Genomic DNA, 19916 nt, shown 5'->3' on the forward strand with positions numbered 1-19916 from the left:
CCATTCAAGAGATGTTTCCACTATGAAATGAAGAGCAAGGTGAAAGAGCACAAATGATAGAGCGAGTGAGTGAGATGGGGTGTTGAGGAAGGAGAGAATGAAACAAAGACAGAGTGAGTGAACGGCAGGTAGGCATAGAAGAGGAGACTAGAAGTGAAAGTGACTTGCTTTTCCCTGCTCTTGACCTCCCACCCATCTCAAACCAATCACAAACATACCTTCTATGCAACGTTGGTATGCAGAACTTCACTCCTCAGCCAGTGAGGGTGAGTCCCAAGCCAAGGGCTAGAGAGCAAAAGAATGGATGTGCTCAGACGTTCCTTGCTAGGGACAGTTGATCTGAAACAAGGCCTGCTCTCTTGTTTCCAGCAAGGATCTAGAAATTCTGCATGAATGTGCAAGGCACATTGACAGCATAAATTTGCATAAACTGCCCCACCTTCTGCCTTCCTACTTCCTGAGCAGTAGTTGTTTGTGTATAGAGAGAAAGGTCGCAGGCAAGGTAATTTTGTGAGTAGGATACAGAACCCTAAATAGCTGGTGAGAGGTATAAGTTATTCTAAAAGCATAAAAACAGTACACCTGTGAAATGAAATGCTTTCATATGTGATCTTCTGTGTTTATTGTCCTGTGCAAAAAGTTGCACCTTGTGTTTGAAGGTTGAAATTATTTCAAGCTTGCATGGACGCAGAAATTTCTGAGTGACTTTTATACATTTCTTAGGACTCTTCACTGTCAGGATGGCCGAGTGGTCTAAGGCGCTGTGTTTAGGCCGCAGTCTTCTCTGGAGGCGTGGGTTCGAATCCCACTTCTGAAATGACTTTTGGAGATATAATCTTCTTCATCAGGATAACATCTGATGGAAGTTGCTTCTGTTCGTCTTCACCTGGGACGTTATTCTGTCCTCGTCTAGTCAAGAGAGCTTGGGTTTCTCATATATTTCTGTTGTACAAAGTCTTGCTGATAAAGTGCAATCCTTACCAAATGAGCTTATGACCCATGTAAGAGCTCATCTAGAAGAGTCATTCTCTTGTATTCCCTGGCCAGACAGGCCATACAAATTTGGAAGAATGCCAAGCACCTGGTAGACAGCTGGACTCCAGCACACTTACAGCAATTTCCTCAGGGCAGTGATCAGGGGCTGCTTAGATTTGCGAATTCCACCCTATGTTGTGACATTGAGATCCCTTGTTGAATTTGCTTTAGTCAGCCAAGATGTGGCTATTGACTCAATTTCAAAGCAGCTTTGGGCCGTTCAAGTGGCTGGTGAATAGCACTTTCTCTTTGTACTCATTAAAGGTCTAAGGAGTTCTTCATAGGTACTGCTCTGTATGGATTGTTCAAAGATCTGTTGGAAATGCTTATAATGGGATAAATAAATTGAGGGCATGCCTTTTCGGTACCCCACTTGCATGGCTGTCTGGCTTGTGGAAGGTGCTGCAAATGCAAGTCAGGATGGCCGAGTGGTCTAAGGCGCTGCGTTCAGGTCGCAGTCTCTTCTGGAGGCGTGGGTTCAAATCCCACTTCTGACAAACCTGTGTTTAATCTTCTTTTTTCTTGAGGGAGAAAATCAGATCATTTCCCTCACATGGGCTTATATGGTTGTCTCTTTGGAAAAGTGCAGTGAGTTTTTTTCTTGCTATAGCCACTCATGGCCTAAGATGTGTGTTTTTTTTGTTCACACTATCTTTCTCACTATGTAGATGAAAAAGCAACATGTGGTCAGGATGGCCGAGTGGTCTAAGGCGCTGCGTTAAGGCCGCAGTCTCTCCTGGAGGCGTGGGTTCGAATCCCACTTCTGACAAAACTTTAAGTCCATTTTGCCTCTGCGTTCCTTCAGAATCTCAGCTAAAAATTGGCAGTGCATATAATATCTGAATAAGTACCAAATTCAGTTTCAACTGCAAATGAATTTGCCCAATTCTGTCTTCAAGCTCGTATAATATTCTTCTAGCACTAGTGGTGTTTTATGTGTTTTTTGGGGGGTGCCTAAAAAATCCCTTTTATTGAAGAAATGGCTTACATTCAGTCTTGTGATATTTTTGGTTTCCAATAAGTAGATTTTTAATTTTATGTAACCTCATTTTCTAATGATCCATTCAAGAGATGTTTCCACTATGAAATGAAGAGCAAGGGGAAAGAGCACAAATGATAGAGCCAGTGAGTGAGATGGGGCGTTGAGGAAGGAGAGAATGAAACAAAGACAGAGTGAGTGAACGGCAGGTAGGCATAGAAGAGGAGACTAGAAGTGAAGGTGACTTGCTTTTCCCTGCTCTTGACCTCCCACCCATCTCAAACCAATCACAAACATACCTTCTATGCAACGTTGGTATGCAGAACTTCACTCCTCAGCCAGTGAGGGTGAGTCCCAAGCCAGGGGCTAGAGAGCAAAAGAATGGATGTGCTCAGACGTTCCTTGCTAGGGACAGTTGATCTGAAACAAGGCCTGCTCTCTTGTTTCCAACAAGGATCTAGAAATTCTGCATGAATCTGCAAGGCACATTGACAGCATAAATTTGCATAAACTGCCCCACCTTCTGCCTTCCTACTTCCTGAGCAGTAGTTGTTTGTGTATAAAGAGAGAGGTCGCAGGCAAGATAATTTTGTGAGTAGGATACAGAACCCTAAATAGCTGGTGAGAGGTATAAGTTATTCTAAAAGCATAAAAACAGTACACCTGTGAAATGAAATGCTTTCATATGTGATCTTCTGTGTTTATTGTCCTGTGCAAAAAGTTGCACCTTGTGTTTGAAGGTTGAAATTATTTCAAGCTTGCATGGACGCAGAAATTTCTGAGTGACTTTTATACATTTCTTAGGACTCTTCGCTGTCAGGATGGCCGAGTGGTCTAAGGCGCTGTGTCTAGGCTGCAGTCTCCTCTGGAGGCGTGGGTTCGAATCCCACTTCTGAAATGACTTTTGGAGATATAATCTTCTTCATCAGGATAACATCTGATGGAAGTTGCATCTGTTCGTCTTCACCTGGGACGTTATTCCGTCCTCGTCTAGTCAAGAGAGCTTGGGTTTCTCATATATTTCTGTTGTACAAAGTCTTGCTGATAAAGTGCAATCATTACCAAATGAGCTTAGGACCCATGTAAGAGCTCATCTAGAAGAGTCATGCTCTTTTATTCCCTGGCCAGACAGGCCATGCAAATTTGGAAGAATGCCAAGCACCTGATAGACAGCTGTACTCCAGCACACTTACAGCAATGTCCTCAGGGCTGTGATCAGGGGCTGCTTAGATTTGCGTATTCCACCCTATGTTGTGACATTGAGCTCCCTTGTTGAATTTGCTTTAGTCAGTCAAGATGTGGCTGTTGACTCAATTTCAAAGCAGCTTTGGGCCGTTCAAGTGGCTGGTGAATAGCACTTTCTCTTTGTACGCTTTAAAGGTCTAAAGAGTTCTTCATAGGTACTGCTCTGTATGGATTGTTCAAAGATCTGTTGGAAATGCTTATAACGGGATAAATAAATTGAGGGCATGCCTTTTCGGTACCAAACTTGCATGGCTGTCTGGCTTGTGGAAGGTGCTGCAAATGCAAGTCAGGATGGCCGAGTGGTCTAAGGCACTGCGTTCAGGTCGCAGTCTCTTCTGGAGGCGTGGGTTCAAATCCCACTTCTGACAAACATGTGTTTAATCTTCCTTTTTCTTGAGGGAGAAAATCAGATCATTTCCCTCACATGGGCTTATATGGTTGTCTTTTTGGAAAAGTGCAGTGAGTTTTTTTCTTGCTATAGCCACTCATGGCCTAAGATGTGTGTTTTTTTTGTTCACACTATCTTTCTCACTATGTAGATGGACAAGCAACATGTGGTCAGGATGGCCGAGTGGTCTAAGGCGCTGCGTTAAGGCCGCAGTCTCTCCTGGAGGCGTGGGTTCGAATCCCACTTCTGACAAAACTTTAAGTCCATTTTGTCTCTGCGTTCCTTCAGAATCTCAGCTAAAAATTGGCAGTGCATATAATATCTGAATAAGTACCAAACTTCAGTTTCAACTGCAAATGAATTTGCCCAATTCTGTCTTCAAGCTCGTATAATATTCTTCTAGCACTAGTGGTGTTTTATGTGTTTTTTGGGGGGTGCCTAAAAAATCCCTTTTATTGAAGAAATGGCTTACATTCAGTCTTGTGATATTTTTGCTTTCCAATAAGTAGATTTTTAATTTTATGTAACCTCATTTTCTAATGATCCATTCAAGAGATGTTTCCACTATGAAATGAAGAGCAAGGGGAAAGAGCACAAATGATAGAGCCAGTGAGTGAGATGGGGTGTTGAGGAAGGAGAGAATGAAACAAAGACAGAGTGAGTGAACGGCAGGTAGGCATAGAAGAGGAGACTAGAAGTGAAAGTGACTTGCTTTTCCCTGCTCTTGAACTCCCACCCATCTCAAACCAATCACAAACATACCTTCTATGCAACGTTGGTATGCAGAACTTCACTCCTCAGCCAGTGGGGGTGAGACCCAAGCCAGGGGCTAGAGAGCAAAAGAATGGATGTGCTCAGACGTTCCTTGCTAGGGACAGTTGATCTGAAACAAGGCGTGCTCTCTTGTTTCCAGCAAGGATCTAGAAATTCTGCATGAATCTGCAAGGCACATTGACAGCATAAATTTGCATAAACTGCCCCATCTTCTGCCTTCCTACTTCCTGAGCAGTAGTTGTTTGTGTATAAAGAGAGAGGTCGCAGGCAAGGTAATTTTGTGAGTAGGATACAGAACCCTAAATAGCTGGTGAGAGGTATAAGTTATTCTAAAAGCATAAAAACAGTACACCTGTGAAATGAAATGCTTTCATATGTGATCTTCTGTGTTTATTGTCCTGTGCAAAAAGTTGCACCTTGTGTTTGAAGGTTGAAATTATTTCAAGCTTGCATGGACGCAGAAATTTCTGAGTGACTTTTATACATTTCTTAGGACTCTTCACTGTCTGGATGGCCGAGTGGTCTAAGGCGCTGTGTCTAGGCTGCAGTCTCCTCTGGAGGCGTGGGTTCGAATCCCACTTCTGAAATGACTTTTGGAGATATAATCTTCTTCATCAGGATAACATCTGATGGAAGTTGCATCTGTTCGTCTTTACCTGGGACGTTATTCCGTCCTCGTCTAGTCAAGAGAGCTTGGGTTTCTCATATATTTCTGTTGTACAAAGTCTTGCTGATAAAGTGCAATCCTTACCAAATGAGCTTAGGACTCATGTAAGAGCTCATCTAGAAGAGTCATGCTCTTGTATTCCCTGGCCAGACAGGCCATGCAAATTTGGAAGAATGCCAAGCACCTGGTAGACAGCTGTACTCCAGCACACTTACAGCAATGTCCTCAGGGCTGTGATCAGGGGCTGCTTAGATTTGCGTATTCCACCCTATGTTGTGACATTGAGCTCCCTTGTTGAATTTGCTTTAGTCAGCCAAGATGTGGCTGTTGACTCAATTTCAAAGCAGCTTTGGGCCGTTCAAGTGGCTGGTGAATAGCACTTTCTCTTTGTACGCTTTAAAGGTCTAAAGAGTTCTTCATAGGTACTGCTCTGTATGGATTGTTCAAAGATCTGTTGGAAATGCTTATAACGGGATAAATAAATTGAGGGCATGCCTTTTCGGTACCAAACTTGCATGGCTGTCTGGCTTGTGGAAGGTGCTGCAAATGCAAGTCAGGATGGCCGAGTGGTCTAAGGCGCTGCGTTCAGGTCGCAGTCTCTTCTGGAGGTGTGGGTTCAAATCCCACTTCTGACAAACCTGTAATTAATCTTTTTTCTTGAGGGAGAAAATCAGATCATTTCCCTCACATGGGCTTATATGGTTGTCTTTTTGGAAAAGTGCAGTGAGTTTTTTTCTTGCTATAGCCACTCATGGCCTAAGATGTGTGTTTTTTTTGTTCACACTATCTTTCTCACTATGTAGATTAACAAGCAACATGTGATCAGGATGGCCGAGTGGTCTAAGGCACTGCGTTAAGGCTGAGTCTCTCCTGGAGGCGCAGGTTCGAATCCCACTTCTGACAAAACTTTAAGTCCATTTTGTCTCTGCGTTCCTTCAGAATCTCAGCTAAAAATTGGCAGTGCATATAATATCTGAATAAGTACCAAACTTCAGTTTCAACTGCAAATGAATTTGCCCAATTCTGTCTTCAAGCTTGTATAATATTCTTCTAGCACTAGTGGTGTTTTATGTGTTTTTTGGGGGGTGCCTAAAAAATCCCTTTTATTGAAGAAATGGCTTACATTCAGTCTTGTGATATTTTTGGTTTCCAATAAGTAGATTTTTAATTTTATGTAACCTCATTTTCTAATGATCCATTCAAGAGATGTTTCCACTATGAAATGAAGAGCAAGGGGAAAGAGCACAAATGATAGAGCCAGTGAGTGAGATGGGGTGTTGAGGAAGGAGAGAATGAAACAAAGACAGAGTGAGTGAACGGCAGGTAGGCATAGAAGAGGAGACTAGAAGTGAAGGTGACTTGCTTTTCCCTGCTCTTGACCTCCCACCCATCTCAAACCAATCACAAACATACCTTCTATGCAACGTTGGTATGCAGAACTTCACTCCTCAGCCAGTGAGGGTGAGTCCCAAGCCAGGGGCTAGAGAGCAAAAGAATGGATGTGCTCAGACGTTCCTTGCTAGGGACAGTTGATCTGAAACAAGGCCTGCTCTCTTGTTTCCAACAAGGATCTAGAAATTCTGCATGAATCTGCAAGGCACATTGACAGCATAAATTTGCATAAACTGCCCCATCTTCTGCCTTCCTACTTCCTGAGCAGTAGTTGTTTGTGTATAAAGAGAGAGGTCGCAGGCAAGATAATTTTGTGAGTAGGATACAGAACCCTAAATAGCTGGTGAGAGGTATAAGTTATTCTAAAAGCATAAAAACAGTACACCTGTGAAATGAAATGCTTTCATATGTGATCTTCTGTGTTTATTGTCCTGTGCAAAAAGTTGCACCTTGTGTTTGAAGGTTGAAATTATTTCAAGCTTGCATGGACGCAGAAATTTCTGAGTGACTTTTATACATTTCTTAGGACTCTTCACTGTCAGGATGGCCGAGTGGTCTAAGGCGCTGTGTCTAGGCTGCAGTCTCCTCTGGAGGCGTGGGTTCGAATCCCACTTCTGAAATGACTTTTGGAGATATAATCTTCTTCATCAGGATAACATCTGATGGAAGTTGCATCTGTTCGTCTTCACCTGGGACGTTCTTCCGTCATCGTCTAGTCAAGAGAGCTTGGGTTTCTCATATATTTCTGTTGTACAAAGTCTTGCTGATAAAGTACAATCATTACCAAATGAGCTTAGGACCCATGTAAGAGCTCATCTAGAAGAGTCATGCTCTTGTATTCCCTGGCCAGACAGGCCATGCAAATTTGGAAGAATGCCAAGCACCTGGTAGACAGCTGTACTCCAGCACACTTACAGCAATGTCCTCAGGGCTGTGATCAGGGGCTGCTTAGATTTGCGTATTCCACCCTATGTTGTGACATTGAGCTCCCTTGTTGAATTTGCTTTAGTCAGCAAAGATGTGGCTGTTGACTCAATTTCAAAGCAGCTTTGGGCCGTTCAAGTGGCTGGTGAATAGCACTTTCTCTTTGTACGCTTTAAAGGTCTAAAGAGTTCTTCATAGGTACTGCTCTGTATGGATTGTTCAAAGATCTGTTGGAAATGCTTATAATGGGATAAATAAATTGAGGGCATGCCTTTTCGGTACCAAACTTGCATGGCTGTCTGGCTTGTGGAAGGTGCTGCAAATGCAAGTCAGGATGGCCGAGTGGTCTAAGGCGCTGCGTTAAGGTTGCAGTCTCTTCTGGAGGTGAGAGTTCAAATCCCACTTCTGACAAACCTGTGTTTAATCTTCTTTTTTCTTGAGGGAGAAAATCAGATCATTTCCCTCACATGGGCTTATATGGTTGTCTTTTTGGAAAAGTGCAGTGAGTTTTTTTCTTGCTATAGCCACTTATGGCCTAACATGTGTGTTTTTTTTGTTCACGCTATCTTTCTCACTATGTAGATGGACAAGCAACACGTGGTCAGGATGGCCGAGTGGTCTAAAGCGCTGCGTTAAGGCCGCAGTCTCTCCTGGAGGCGTGGGTTCGAATCCCACTTCTGACAAAACTTTAAGTCCATTTTGTCTCTGCGTTCCTTCAGAATCTCAGCTAAAAATTGGCAGTGCATATAATATCTGAATAAGTACCAAACTTCAGTTTCAACTGCAAATGAATTTGCCCAATTCTGTCTTCAAGCTCGTATAATATTCTTCTAGCACTAGTGGTGTTTTATGTGTTTTTGGGGGGTGCCTAAAAAATCCCTTTTATTGAAGAAATGGCTTACATTCAGTCTTGTGATATTTTTGGTTTCCAATAAGTAGATTTTTAATTTTATGTAACCTCATTTTCTAATGATCCATTCAAGAGATGTTTCCACTATGAAATGAAGAGCAAGGGGAAAGAGCACAAATGATAGAGCGAGTGAGTGAGATGGGGTGTTGAGGAAGGAGAGAATGAAACAAAGACAGAGTGAGTGAACGGCAGGTAGGCATAGAAGAGGAGACTAGAAGTGAAAGTGACTTGCTTTTCCCTGCTCTTGAACTCCCACCCATCTCAAACCAATCACAAACATACCTTCTATGCAACTTTGGTATGCAGAACTTCACTCCTCAGCCAGTGGGGGTGAGACCCAAGCCAGGGGCTAGAGAGCAAAACAATGGATGTGCTCAGACGTTCCTTGCTAGGGACAGTTGATCTGAAACAAGGCGTGCTCTCTTGTTTCCAGCAAGGATCTAGAAATTCTGCATGAATGTGCAAGGCACATTGACAGCATAAATTTGCATAAACTGCCCCACCTTCTGCCTTCCTACTTCCTGAGCAGTAGTTGTTTGTGTATAGAGAGAAAGGTCGCAGGCAACATAATTTTGTGAGTAGGATACAGAACCCTAAATAGCTGGTGAGAGGTATAAGTTATTCTAAAAGCATAAAAACAGTACACCTGTGAAATGAAATGCTTTCATATGTGATCTTCTGTGTTTATTGTCCTGTGCAAAAAGTTGCACCTTGTGTTTGAAGGTTGAAATTATTTCAAGCTTGCATGGACGCAGAAATTTCTGAGTGACTTTTATACATTTCTTAAGACTCTTCACTGTCAGGATGGCCGAGTTGTCTAAGGCGCTGTGTTTAGGCCGCAGTCTCCTATGGAGGCGTGGGTTCAAATCCCACTTCTGACATGACTTTTGGAGATATAATCTTCTTCATCAGGATAACATCTGATGGTAGTTGCATCTGTTCGTCTTCACCTGGGACGTTATTCCGTCCTCGTCTAGTCAAGAGAGCTTGGGTTTCTCATATATTTCTGTTGTACAAAGTCTTGCTGATAAAGTGCAATCCTTACCAAATGAGCTTAGGACCCATGTAAGAGCTAATCTAGAAGAGTCATGCTCTTGTATTCCCTGGCCAGACAGGCCATGCAAATTTGGAAGAATGCCAAGCACCTGGTAGACAGCTGTACTCCAGCACACTTACAGCAATGTCCTCAGGGCTGTGATCAGGGGCTGCTTAGATTTGCGTATTCCACCCTATGTTGTGACATTGAGCTCCCTTGTTGAATTTGCTTTAGTCAGCCAAGATGTGGCTGTTGACTCAATTTCAAAGCAGCTTTGGGCCGTTCAAGTGGCTGGTGAATAGCACTTTCTCTTTGTACGCTTTAAAGGTCTATAGGTACTGCTCTGTATGGATTGTTCAAAGATCTGTTGGAAATGCTTATAATGGGATAAATAAATTGAGGGCATGCCTTTTCGGTACCAAACTTGCATGGCTGCCTGGCTTGTGGAAGGTGCTACAAATGCAAGTCAGGATGGCCGAGTGGTCTAAGGTGCTGCGTTCAGGTCGCAGTCTCTTCTGGAGGCGTGGGTTCAAATCCCACTTCTGACAAACCTGTGTTTAATCTTCTTTTTTCTTGAGGGAGAAAATCAGATCATTTCCCTCACATGGGCTTATATGGTTGTATTTTTGGAAAAGTGCAGTGAGTTTTTTTCTTGCTATAGCCACTTATGGCCAAAGATGTGTGTTTTTTTTGTTCACACTATCTTTCTCACTATGTAGATAGACAAGCAACCTGTGGTCAGGATGGCCGAGTGGTCTAAGGCGCTGCCTTAAGGCTGCAGTCTCTCCTGGAGGCGTGGGTTCGAATCCCACTTCTGACAAAACTTTAAGTCCATTTTGTCTCTGCGTTCCTTCAGAATCTCAGCTAAAAATTGGCAATGCATATAATATCTGAATAAGTACCAAACTTCAGTTTCAACTGCAAATGAATTTGCCCAATTCTGTCTTCAAGCTCTTATAATATTCTTCTAGCACTAGTGGTGTTTTATGTGTTTTTTGGGGGGTGCCTAAAACATCCCTTTTATTGAAGAAATGGCTTACATTCAGTCTTGTGATATTTTTGGTTTCCAATAAGTAGATTTTTAATTTTATGTAACCTCATTTTCTAATGATCCATTCAAGAGATGTTTCCACTATGAAATGAAGAGCAAGGGGAAAGAGCACAAATGATAGAGCGAGTGAGTGAGATGGGGTGTTGAGGAAGGAGAGAATGAAACAAAGACAGAGTGAGTGAACGGCAGGTAGGCATAGAAGAGGAGACTAGAAGTGAAAGTGACTTGCTTTTCCCTGCTCTTGACCTCCCACCCATCTCAAACCAATCACAAACATACCTTCTATGCAACGTTGGTATGCAGAACTTCACTCCTCAGCCAGTGAGGGTGAGTCCCAAGCCAGGGGCTAGAGAGCAAAAGAATGGATGTGCTCAGTCGTTCCTTGCTAGGGACAGTTGATCTGAAACAAGGCCTGCTCTCTTGTTTCCAGCAAGGATCTAGAAATTCTGCATGAATGTGCAAGGAACATTGACAGCATAAATTTGCATAAACTGCCCCACCTTCTGCCTTCCTACTTCCTGAGCAGTAGTTGTTTGTGTATAGAGAGAAAGGTCGCAGGCAAGGTAATTTTGTGAGTAGGATACAGAACCCTAAATAGCTGGTGAGAGGTATAAGTTATTCTAAAAGCATAAAAACAGTACACCTGTGAAATGAAATGCTTTCATATGTGATCTTCTGTGTTTATTGTCCTGTGCAAAAAGTTGCACCTTGTGTTTGAAGGTTGAAATTATTTCAAGCTTGCATGGACGCAGAAAATTCTGAGTGACTTTCATACATTTCTTAGGACTCTTCACTGTCAGGATGGCCGAGTGGTCTAAGGCGCTGTGTTTAGGCACCAGTCTCCTCTGGAGCGTGGGTTCGAATCCCACTTCTGAAATGACTTTTGGAGATATAATCTTCTTCATCAGGATAACATCTGATGGAAGTTGCTTCTGTTCGTCTTCACCTGGGATGTTATTCTGTCCTCGTCTAGTCAAGAGAGCTTGGGTTTCTCATATATTTCTGTTGTACAAAGTCTTGCTGATAAAGTGCAATCCTTACCAAATGAGCTTATGACCCATGTAAGAGCTCATCTAGAAGAGTCATTCTCTTGTATTCCCTGGCCAGACAGGCCATACAAATTTGGAAGAATGCCAAGCACCTGGTAGACAGCTGGACTCCAGCACACTTACAGCAATTTCCTCAGGGCAGTGATCAGGGGCTGCTGAGATTTGCGAATTCCACCCTATGTTGTGACATTGAGATACCTTGTTGAATTTGCTTTAGTCAGCCAAGATGTGGCTATTGACTCAATTTCAAAGCAGCTTTGGGCCGTTCAAGTGGCTGGTGAATAGCACTTTCTCTTTGTACTCATTAAAGGTCTAAGGAGTTCTTCATAGGTACTGCTCTGTATGGATTGTTCAAAGATCTGTTGGAAATTCTTATAATGGGATAAATAAATTGAGGGCATGCCTTTTCGGTACCCCACTTGCATGGCTGTCTGGCTTGTGGAAGGTGCTGCAAACGCAAGTCAGGATGGCCGAGTGGTCTAAGGCGCTGCGTTCAGGTCGCAGTCTCTTCTGGAGGCGTGGGTTCAAATCCCACTTCTGACAAACCTGTGTTTAATCTTCTTTTTTCTTGAGGGAGAAAATCAGATCATTTCCCTCACATGGGCTTATATGATTGTCTTTTTGGAAAAGTGCAGTGAGTTTTTTTCTTGCTATAGCCACTCATGGCCTAAGATGTGTGTTTTTTTTGTTCACACTATCTTTCTCACTATGTAGATGAACAAGCAACATGTGGTCAGGATGGCCGAGTGGTCTAAGGCGCTGCGTTAAGTCCGCAGTCTCTCCTGGAGGCGTGGGTTCGAATCCCACTTATGACAAAACTTTAAGTCCATTTTGTCTCTGCGTTCCTTCAGAATCTCAGCTAAAAATTGGCAGTGCATATAATATCTGAATAAGTACCAAACTTCAGTTTCAACTGCAAATGAATTTGCCCAATTCTGTCTTCAAGCTCGTATAATATTCTTCTAGCACTAGTGGTGTTTTATGTGTTTTTTGGGGGGTGCCTAAAAAATCCATTTTATTGAAGAAATAGCTTACATTCAGTCTTGTGATATTTTTGGTTTCCAATAAGTAGATTTTTAATTTTATGTAACCTCATTTTCTAATGATCCATTCAAGAGATGTTTCCACTATGAAATGAAGAGCAAGGGGAAAGAGCACAAATGATAGAGCCAGTGAGTGAGATGGGGTGTTGAGGAAGGAGAGAATGAAACAAAGACAGAGTGAGTGAACAACAGGTAGGCATAGAAGAGAAGACTAGAAGTGAAGGTGACTTGCTTTTCCCTGCTCTTGACCTCCCACCCATCTCAAACCAATCACAAACATACCTTCTATGTAACGTTGGTATGCAGAACTTCACTCCTCAGCCAGTGAGGGTGAGTCCAAAGCCAGGGGCTAGAGAGCAAAAGAATGGATGTGCTCAGACGTTCCTTGCTAGGGACAGTTGATCTGAAACAAGGCCTGCTCTCTTGTTTCCAGCAAGGATCTAGAAATTCGCAATGAATCTGCAAGGCACATTGACAGCATAAATTTGCATAAACTGCCCCACCTTCTGCCTTCCTACTTCCTGAGCAGTAGTTGTTTGTGTATAAAGAGAGAGGTCGCAGGCAAGGTAATTTTGTGAGTAGGATACAGAACCCTAAATAGCTGGTGAGAGGTATAAGTTATTCTAAAAGCATAAAAACAGTACACCTGTGAAATGAAATGCTTTCATATGTGATCTTCTGTGTTTATTGTCTTGTGCAAAAAGTTGCACCTTGTGTTTGAAGGTTGAAATTATTTCAAGCTTGCATGGATGCAGAAATTTCTGAGTGACTTTTATACATTTCTTACGACTCTTCGCTGTCAGGATGGCCGAGTGGTCTAAGGCGCTGTGTTTAGGCCGCAGTCTCCTCTGGAGGCGTGGGTTCGAATCCCACTTCTGACATGACTTTTGGAGATATAATCTTCTTCATCAGGATAACATCTGATGGAAGTTGCATCTGTTCGTCTTCACCTGGGATGTTATTCCGTCCTCGTCTAGTCAAGAGAGCTTTGTTTTCTCATATATTTCTGTTGTACAAAGTCTTGCTGATAAAGTGCAATCCTTACCAAATGAGCTTAGGACCCATGTAAGAGCTCATCTAGAAGAGTCATGCTCTTGTATTCCCTGGCCAGACAGGCCATGCAAATTTGGAAGAATGCCAAGCACCTGGTAGACAGCTGTACTCCAGCACACTTACAGCAATGTCCACAGGGCTGTGATCAGGGGTTGCTTAGATTTGCGTATTCCACCCTATGTTGTGACATTGAGCTCCCTTGTTGAATTTGCTTTAGTCAGCCAAGATGTGGCTGTTGACTCAATTTCAAAGCAGCTTTGGGCCGTTCAAGTGGCTGGTGAATAGCACTTTCTCTTTGTACGCTTTAAAGGTCTAAAGAGTTCTTCATAGGTACTGCTCTGTATGGATTGTTCAAAGATCTGTTGGAAATGCTTATAACGGGATAAATAAATTGAGGGCATGCCTTTTCGGTACCAAACTTGCATGGCTGTCTGGTTTGTGGAAGGTGCTGCAAATGCAAGTCAGGATGGCCGAGTGGTCTAAGGCACTGCGTTCAGGTCTCAGTCTCTTCTGGAGGCGTGGGTTCAAATCCCACTTCTGACAAACCTGTGTTTAATCTTCTTTTTTCTTGAGGGAGAAAATCAGATCATTTCCCTCACATGGGCTTATATGGTTGTCTTTTTGGAAAAGTGCAGTGAGTTTTTTTCTTGCTATAGCCACTCATGGCCTAAGATGTGTGTTTTTTTTGTTCACACTATCTTTCTCACTATGTAGATTAACAAGCAACATGTGGTCAGGATGGCCGAGTGGTCTAAGGCGCTGCGTTAAGGCTGAGTCTCTCCTGGAGGCGTGGGTTCGAATCCCACTTCTGACAAAACTTTAAGTCCATTTTGTCTCTGCGTTCCTTCAGAATCTCAGCTAAAAATTGGCAGTGCATATAATATCTGAATAAGTACCAAACTTCAGTTTCAACTGCAAATGAATTTGCCCAATTCTGTCTTCAAGCTTGTATAATATTCTTCTAGCACTAGTGGTGTTTTATGTGTTTTTTGGGGGGTGCCTAAAAAATCCCTTTTATTGAAGAAATGGCTTACATTCAGTCTTGTGATATTTTTGGTTTCCAATAAGTAGATTTTTAATTTTATGTAACCTCATTTTCTAATGATCCATTCAAGAGATGTTTCCACTATGAAATGAAGAGCAAGGGGAAAGAGCACAAATGATAGAGCCAGTGAGTGAGATGGGGTGTTGAGGAAGGAGAGAATGAAACAAAGACAGAGTGAGTGAACGGCAGGTAGGCATAGAAGAGGAGACTAGAAGTGAAGGTGACTTGCTTTTCCCTGCTCTTGACCTCCCACCCATCTCAAACCAATCACAAACATACCTTCTATGCAACGTTGGTATGCAGAACTTCACTCCTCAGCCAGTGAGGGTGAGTCCCAAGCCAGGGGCTAGAGAGCAAAAGAATGGATGTGCTCAGACGTTCCTTGCTAGGGACAGTTGATCTGAAACAAGGCCTGCTCTCTTGTTTCCAACAAGGATCTAGAAATTCTGCATGAATCTGCAAGGCACATTGACAGCATAAATTTGCATAAACTGCCCCATCTTCTGCCTTCCTACTTCCTCAGCAGTAGTTTTTTGTGTATAAAGAGAGAGGTCGCAGGCAAGATAATTTTGTGAGTAGGATACAGAACCCTAAATAGCTGGTGAGAGGTATAAGTTATTCTAAAAGCATAAAAACAGTACACCTGTGAAATGAAATGCTTTCATATGTGATCTTCTGTGTTTATTGTCCTGTGCAAAAAGTTGCACCTTGTGTTTGAAGGTTGAAATTATTTCAAGCTTGCATGGACGCAGAAATTTCTGAGTGACTTTTATACATTTCTTAGGACTCTTCACTGTCAGGATGGCCGAGTGGTTTAAGGCGCTGTGTCTAGGCTGCAGTCTCCTCTGGAGGCGTGGGTTCGAATCCCACTTCTGAAATGACTTTTGGAGATATAATCTTCTTCATCAGGATAACATCTGATGGAAGTTGCATCTGTTCGTCTTCACCTGGGACGTTATTCCGTCCTCGTCTAGTCAAGAGAGCTTGGGTTTCTCATATATTTCTGTTGTACAAAGTCTTGCTGATAAAGTGCAATCATTACCAAATGAGCTTAGGACCCATGTAAGAGCTCATCTAGAAGAGTCATGCTCTTGTATTCCCTGGCCAGACAGGCCATGCAAATTTGGAAGAATGCCAAGCACCTGGTAGACAGCTGTACTCCAGCACACTTACAGCAATGTCCTCAGGGCTGTGATCAGGGGCTGCTTAGATTTGCGTATTCAACCCTATGTTGTGACATTGAGCTCCCTTGTTGAATTTGCTTTAGTCAGCGAAGATGTGGCTGTTGACTCAATTTCAAAGCAGCTTTGGGCCGTTCAAGTGGCTGGTGAATAGCACTTTCTCTTTGTACGCTTTAAAGGTCTAAAGAGTTCTTCATAGGTACTGCTCTGTATGGATTGTTCAAAGATCTGTTGGAAATGCTTATAATGGGATAAATAAATTGAGGGCATGCCTTTTCGGTACCAAACTTGCATGGCTGTCTGGCTTGTGGAAGGTGCTGCAAATGCAAGTCAGGATGGCCGAGTGGTCTAAGGCGCTGCGTTAAGGTTGCAGTCTCTTCTGGAGGTGTGGGTTCAAATCCCACTTCTGACAAACCTGTGTTTAATCTTCTTTTTTCTTGAGGGAGAAAATCAGATCATTTCCCTCACATGGGCTTATATGGTTGTCTTTTTGGAAAAGTGCAGTGAGTATTTTTCTTGCTATAGCCACTTATGGCCTAACATGTGTGTTTTTTTTGTTCACGCTATCTTTCTCACTATGTAGATGGACAAGCAACATGTGGTCAGGATGGCCGAGTGGTCTAAAGCGCTGCGTTAAGGCCGCAGTCTCTCCTGGAGGCGTGGGTTCAAATCCCACTTCTGACAAAACTTTAAGTCCATTTTGTCTCTGCGTTCCTTCAGAATCTCAGCTAAAAATTGGCAGTGCATATAATATCTGAATAAGTACCAAACTTCAGTTTCAACTGCAAATGAATTTGCCCAATTCTGTCTTCAAGCTCGTATAATATTCTTCTAGCACTAGTGGTGTTTTATGTGTTTTTTGGGGGGTGCCTAAAAAATCCCTTTTATTGAAGAAATGGCTTACATTCAGTCTTGTGATATTTTTGGTTTCCAATAAGTAGATTTTTAATTTTATGTAACCTCATTTTCTAATGATCCATTCAAGAGATGTTTCCACTATGAAATGAAGAGCAAGGGGAAAGAGCACAAATGATAGAGCGAGTGAGTGAGATGGGGTGTTGAGGAAGGAGAGAATGAAACAAAGACAGAGTGAGTGAACGGCAGGTAGGCATAGAAGAGGAGACTAGAAGTGAAAGTGACTTGCTTTTCCCTGCTCTTGAACTCCCACCCATCTCAAACCAATCACAAACATACCTTCTATGCAACGTTGGTATGCAGAACTTCACTCCTCAGCCAGTGGGGGTGAGACCCAAGCCAGGGGCTAGAGAGCAAAAGAATGGATGTGCTCAGACGTTCCTTGCTAGGGACAGTTGATCTGAAACAAGGCGTGCTCTCTTGTTTCCAGCAAGGATCTAGAAATTCTGCATGAATGTGCAAGGCACATTGACAGCATAAATTTGCATAAACTGCCCCACCTTCTGCCTTCCTACTTCCTGAGCAGTAGTTGTTTGTGTATAGAGAGAAAGGTCGCAGGCAAGATAATTTTGTGAGTAGGATACAGAACCCTAAATAGCTGGTGAGAGGTATAAGTTATTCTAAAAGCATAAAAACAGTACACCTATGAAATGAAATGCTTTCATATGTGATCTTCTGTGTTTATTGTCCTGTGCAAAAAGTTGCACCTTGTGTTTGAAGGTTGAAATTATTTCAAGCTTGCATGGACGCAGACATTTCTGAGTGACTTTTATACATTTCTTAGGACTCTTCACTGTCAGGATGGCTGAGTGGTCTAAGGCGCTGTGTTTAGGCCGCAGTCTCCTATGGAGGCGTGGGTTCAAATCCCACTTCTGAAAGGACTTTTGGAGATATAATCTTCTTCATCAGGATAACATCTGATGGAAGTTGCTTCTGTTCGTCTTCACCTGGGACGTTATTCTGTCCTCGTCTAGTCAAGAGAGCTTGGGTTTCTCATATATTTCTGTTGTACAAAGTCTTGCTGATAAAGTGCAATCCTTACCAAATGAGCTTATGACCCATGTAAGAGCTCATCTAGAAGAGTCATTCTCTTGTATTCCCTGGCCAGACAGGCCATACAAATTTGGAAGAATGCCAAGCACCTGGTAGACAGCTGGACTCCAGCACACTTACAGCAATTTCCTCAGGGCAGTGATCAGGGGCTGCTTAGATTTGCGAATTCCACCCTATGTTGTGACATTGAGATCCCTTGTTGAATTTGCTTTAGTCAGCCAAGATGTGGCTATTGACTCAATTTCAAAGTAGCTTTGGGCCGTTCAAGTGGCTGGTGAATAGCACTTTCTCTTTGTACTCATTAAAGGTCTAAGGAGTTCTTCATAGGTACTGCTCTGTATGGATTGTTCAAAGATCTGTTGGAAATTCTTATAATGGGATAAATAAATTGAGGGCATGCCTTTTCGGTACCCCACTTGCATGGCTGTCTGGCTTGTGGAAGGTGCTGCAAAAGCAAGTCAGGATGGCCGAGTGGTCTAAGGCGCTGCGTTCAGGTCGCAGTCTCTTCTGGAGGCGTGGGTTCAAATCCCACTTCTGACAAACCTTTGTTTAATCTTCTTTTTTCTTGAGGGAGAAAATCAGATCATTTCCCTCACATGGGCTTATATGGTTGTCTTTTTGGAAAAGTGCAGTGAGTTTTTTTCTTGCTATAGCCACTCATGGCCTAAGATGTGTGTTTTTTTTGTTCACACTATCTTTCTCACTATGTAGATGAACAAGCAACATGTGGTCAGGATGGCCGAGTGGTCTAAGGCGCTGCGTTAAGGCCGCAGTCTCTTCTGGAGGCGTGGGTTCGAATCCCACTTCTGACAAAACTTTAAGTCCATTTTGTCTCTGCGTTCCTTCAGAATCTCAGCTAAAAATTGGCAGTGCATATAATATCTGAATAAGTACCAAACTTCAGTTTCAACTGCAAATGAATTTGCCCAATTCTGTCTTCAAGCTCGTATAATATTCTTCTAGCACTAGTGGTGTTTTATGTGTTTTTTGGGGGGTGCCTAAAAAATCCATTTTATTGAAGAAATAGCTTACATTCAGTCTTGTGATATTTTTGGTTTCCAATAAGTAGATTTTTAATTTTATGTAACCTCATTTTCTAATGATCCATTCAAGAGATGTTTCCACTATGAAATGAAGAGCAAGGGGAAAGAGCACAAATGATAGAGCCAGTGAGTGAGATGGGGTGTTGAGGAAGGAGAGAATGAAACAAAGACAGAGTGAGTGAACGGCAGGTAGGCATAGAAGAGAAGACTAGAAGTGAAGGTGACTTGCTTTTCCCTGCTCTTGACCTCCCACCCATCTCAAACCAATCACAAACATACCTTCTATGTAACGTTGGTATGCAGAACTTCACTCCTCTGCCAGTGAGGGTGAGTCCAAAGCCAGGGGCTAGAGAGCAAAAGAATGGATGTGCTCAGACGTTCCTTGCTAGGGACAGTTGATCTGAAACAAGGCCTGCTCTCTTGTTTCCAGCAAGGATCTAGAAATTCGCAATGAATCTGCAAGGCACATTGACAGCATAAATTTGCATAAACTGCCCCACCTTCTGCCTTCCTACTTCCTGAGCAGTAGTTGTTTGTGTATAAAGAGAGAGGTCGCAGGCAAGGTAATTTTGTGAGTAGGATACAGAACCCTAAATAGCTGGTGAGAGGTATAAGTTATTCTAAAAGCATAAAAACAGTACAACTGTGAAATGAAATGCTTTCATATGTGATCTTCTGTGTTTATTGTCTTGTGCAAAAAGTTGCACCTTGTGTTTGAAGGTTGAAATTATTTCAAGCTTGCATGGACGCAGAAATTTCTGAGTGACTTTTATACATTTCTTATGACTCTTCGCTGTCAGGATGGCCGAGTGGTCTAAGGCGCTGTGTTTAGGCCGCAGTCTCCTCTGGAGGCGTGGGTTCGAATCCCACTTCTGACATGACTTTTGGAGATATAATCTTCTTCATCAGGATAACATCTGATGGAAGTTGCATCTGTTCGTCTTCACCTGGGACGTTATTCCGTCCTCGTCTAGTCAAGAGAGCTTTGGTATCTCATATATTTCTGTTGTACAAAGTCTTGCTGATAAAGTGCAATCCTTACCAAATGAGCTTAGGACCCATGTAAGAGCTCATCTAGAAGAGTCATGCTCTTGTATTCCCTGGCCAGACAGGCCATGCAAATTTGGAAGAAT

The 19916-nt window shown here is 42.7% G+C and overlaps 18 non-coding genes across 18 annotated transcripts; all 18 read left to right on the plus strand.

Moving 5' to 3' along the window:
- The first annotated feature begins 734 nt into the window (after nucleotides 1-734).
- TRNAL-UAG (transfer RNA leucine (anticodon UAG)) lies at nucleotides 735-817 on the plus strand. The gene has a single exon. It is a non-coding gene; the product is annotated as a tRNA-Leu (tRNA).
- Nucleotides 818-1449: 632 nt separating this feature from the next.
- TRNAL-CAG (transfer RNA leucine (anticodon CAG)) lies at nucleotides 1450-1532 on the plus strand. Its single transcript has one exon. It is a non-coding gene; the product is annotated as a tRNA-Leu (tRNA).
- A 189-nt stretch (nucleotides 1533-1721) lies between these two features.
- On the plus strand, nucleotides 1722-1804 carry TRNAL-AAG (transfer RNA leucine (anticodon AAG)). The gene has a single exon. It is a non-coding gene; the product is annotated as a tRNA-Leu (tRNA).
- A 1740-nt stretch (nucleotides 1805-3544) lies between these two features.
- On the plus strand, nucleotides 3545-3627 carry TRNAL-CAG (transfer RNA leucine (anticodon CAG)). Its single transcript has one exon. It is a non-coding gene; the product is annotated as a tRNA-Leu (tRNA).
- Nucleotides 3628-3816: 189 nt separating this feature from the next.
- TRNAL-AAG (transfer RNA leucine (anticodon AAG)) lies at nucleotides 3817-3899 on the plus strand. Its single transcript has one exon. It is a non-coding gene; the product is annotated as a tRNA-Leu (tRNA).
- Nucleotides 3900-5640: 1741 nt separating this feature from the next.
- Nucleotides 5641-5723, plus strand: TRNAL-CAG (transfer RNA leucine (anticodon CAG)). The gene has a single exon. It is a non-coding gene; the product is annotated as a tRNA-Leu (tRNA).
- Nucleotides 5724-8004: 2281 nt separating this feature from the next.
- Nucleotides 8005-8087, plus strand: TRNAL-AAG (transfer RNA leucine (anticodon AAG)). The gene has a single exon. It is a non-coding gene; the product is annotated as a tRNA-Leu (tRNA).
- A 1025-nt stretch (nucleotides 8088-9112) lies between these two features.
- Nucleotides 9113-9195, plus strand: TRNAL-UAG (transfer RNA leucine (anticodon UAG)). The gene has a single exon. It is a non-coding gene; the product is annotated as a tRNA-Leu (tRNA).
- A 620-nt stretch (nucleotides 9196-9815) lies between these two features.
- On the plus strand, nucleotides 9816-9898 carry TRNAL-CAG (transfer RNA leucine (anticodon CAG)). The gene has a single exon. It is a non-coding gene; the product is annotated as a tRNA-Leu (tRNA).
- A 189-nt stretch (nucleotides 9899-10087) lies between these two features.
- TRNAL-AAG (transfer RNA leucine (anticodon AAG)) lies at nucleotides 10088-10170 on the plus strand. The gene has a single exon. It is a non-coding gene; the product is annotated as a tRNA-Leu (tRNA).
- A 1740-nt stretch (nucleotides 10171-11910) lies between these two features.
- TRNAL-CAG (transfer RNA leucine (anticodon CAG)) lies at nucleotides 11911-11993 on the plus strand. Its single transcript has one exon. It is a non-coding gene; the product is annotated as a tRNA-Leu (tRNA).
- Nucleotides 11994-13291: 1298 nt separating this feature from the next.
- Nucleotides 13292-13374, plus strand: TRNAL-UAG (transfer RNA leucine (anticodon UAG)). The gene has a single exon. It is a non-coding gene; the product is annotated as a tRNA-Leu (tRNA).
- Nucleotides 13375-16101: 2727 nt separating this feature from the next.
- Nucleotides 16102-16184, plus strand: TRNAL-AAG (transfer RNA leucine (anticodon AAG)). Its single transcript has one exon. It is a non-coding gene; the product is annotated as a tRNA-Leu (tRNA).
- Nucleotides 16185-16373: 189 nt separating this feature from the next.
- TRNAL-AAG (transfer RNA leucine (anticodon AAG)) lies at nucleotides 16374-16456 on the plus strand. Its single transcript has one exon. It is a non-coding gene; the product is annotated as a tRNA-Leu (tRNA).
- A 1026-nt stretch (nucleotides 16457-17482) lies between these two features.
- On the plus strand, nucleotides 17483-17565 carry TRNAL-UAG (transfer RNA leucine (anticodon UAG)). The gene has a single exon. It is a non-coding gene; the product is annotated as a tRNA-Leu (tRNA).
- A 632-nt stretch (nucleotides 17566-18197) lies between these two features.
- TRNAL-CAG (transfer RNA leucine (anticodon CAG)) lies at nucleotides 18198-18280 on the plus strand. Its single transcript has one exon. It is a non-coding gene; the product is annotated as a tRNA-Leu (tRNA).
- A 189-nt stretch (nucleotides 18281-18469) lies between these two features.
- TRNAL-AAG (transfer RNA leucine (anticodon AAG)) lies at nucleotides 18470-18552 on the plus strand. Its single transcript has one exon. It is a non-coding gene; the product is annotated as a tRNA-Leu (tRNA).
- A 1026-nt stretch (nucleotides 18553-19578) lies between these two features.
- Nucleotides 19579-19661, plus strand: TRNAL-UAG (transfer RNA leucine (anticodon UAG)). Its single transcript has one exon. It is a non-coding gene; the product is annotated as a tRNA-Leu (tRNA).
- The last annotated feature ends 255 nt before the right edge of the window (nucleotides 19662-19916 follow it).

The sequence above is a fragment of the Lissotriton helveticus genome, chromosome 8 (assembly GCF_964261635.1).
Source record: "Lissotriton helveticus chromosome 8, aLisHel1.1, whole genome shotgun sequence".
NCBI lineage: Eukaryota > Metazoa > Chordata > Amphibia > Caudata > Salamandridae > Lissotriton > Lissotriton helveticus.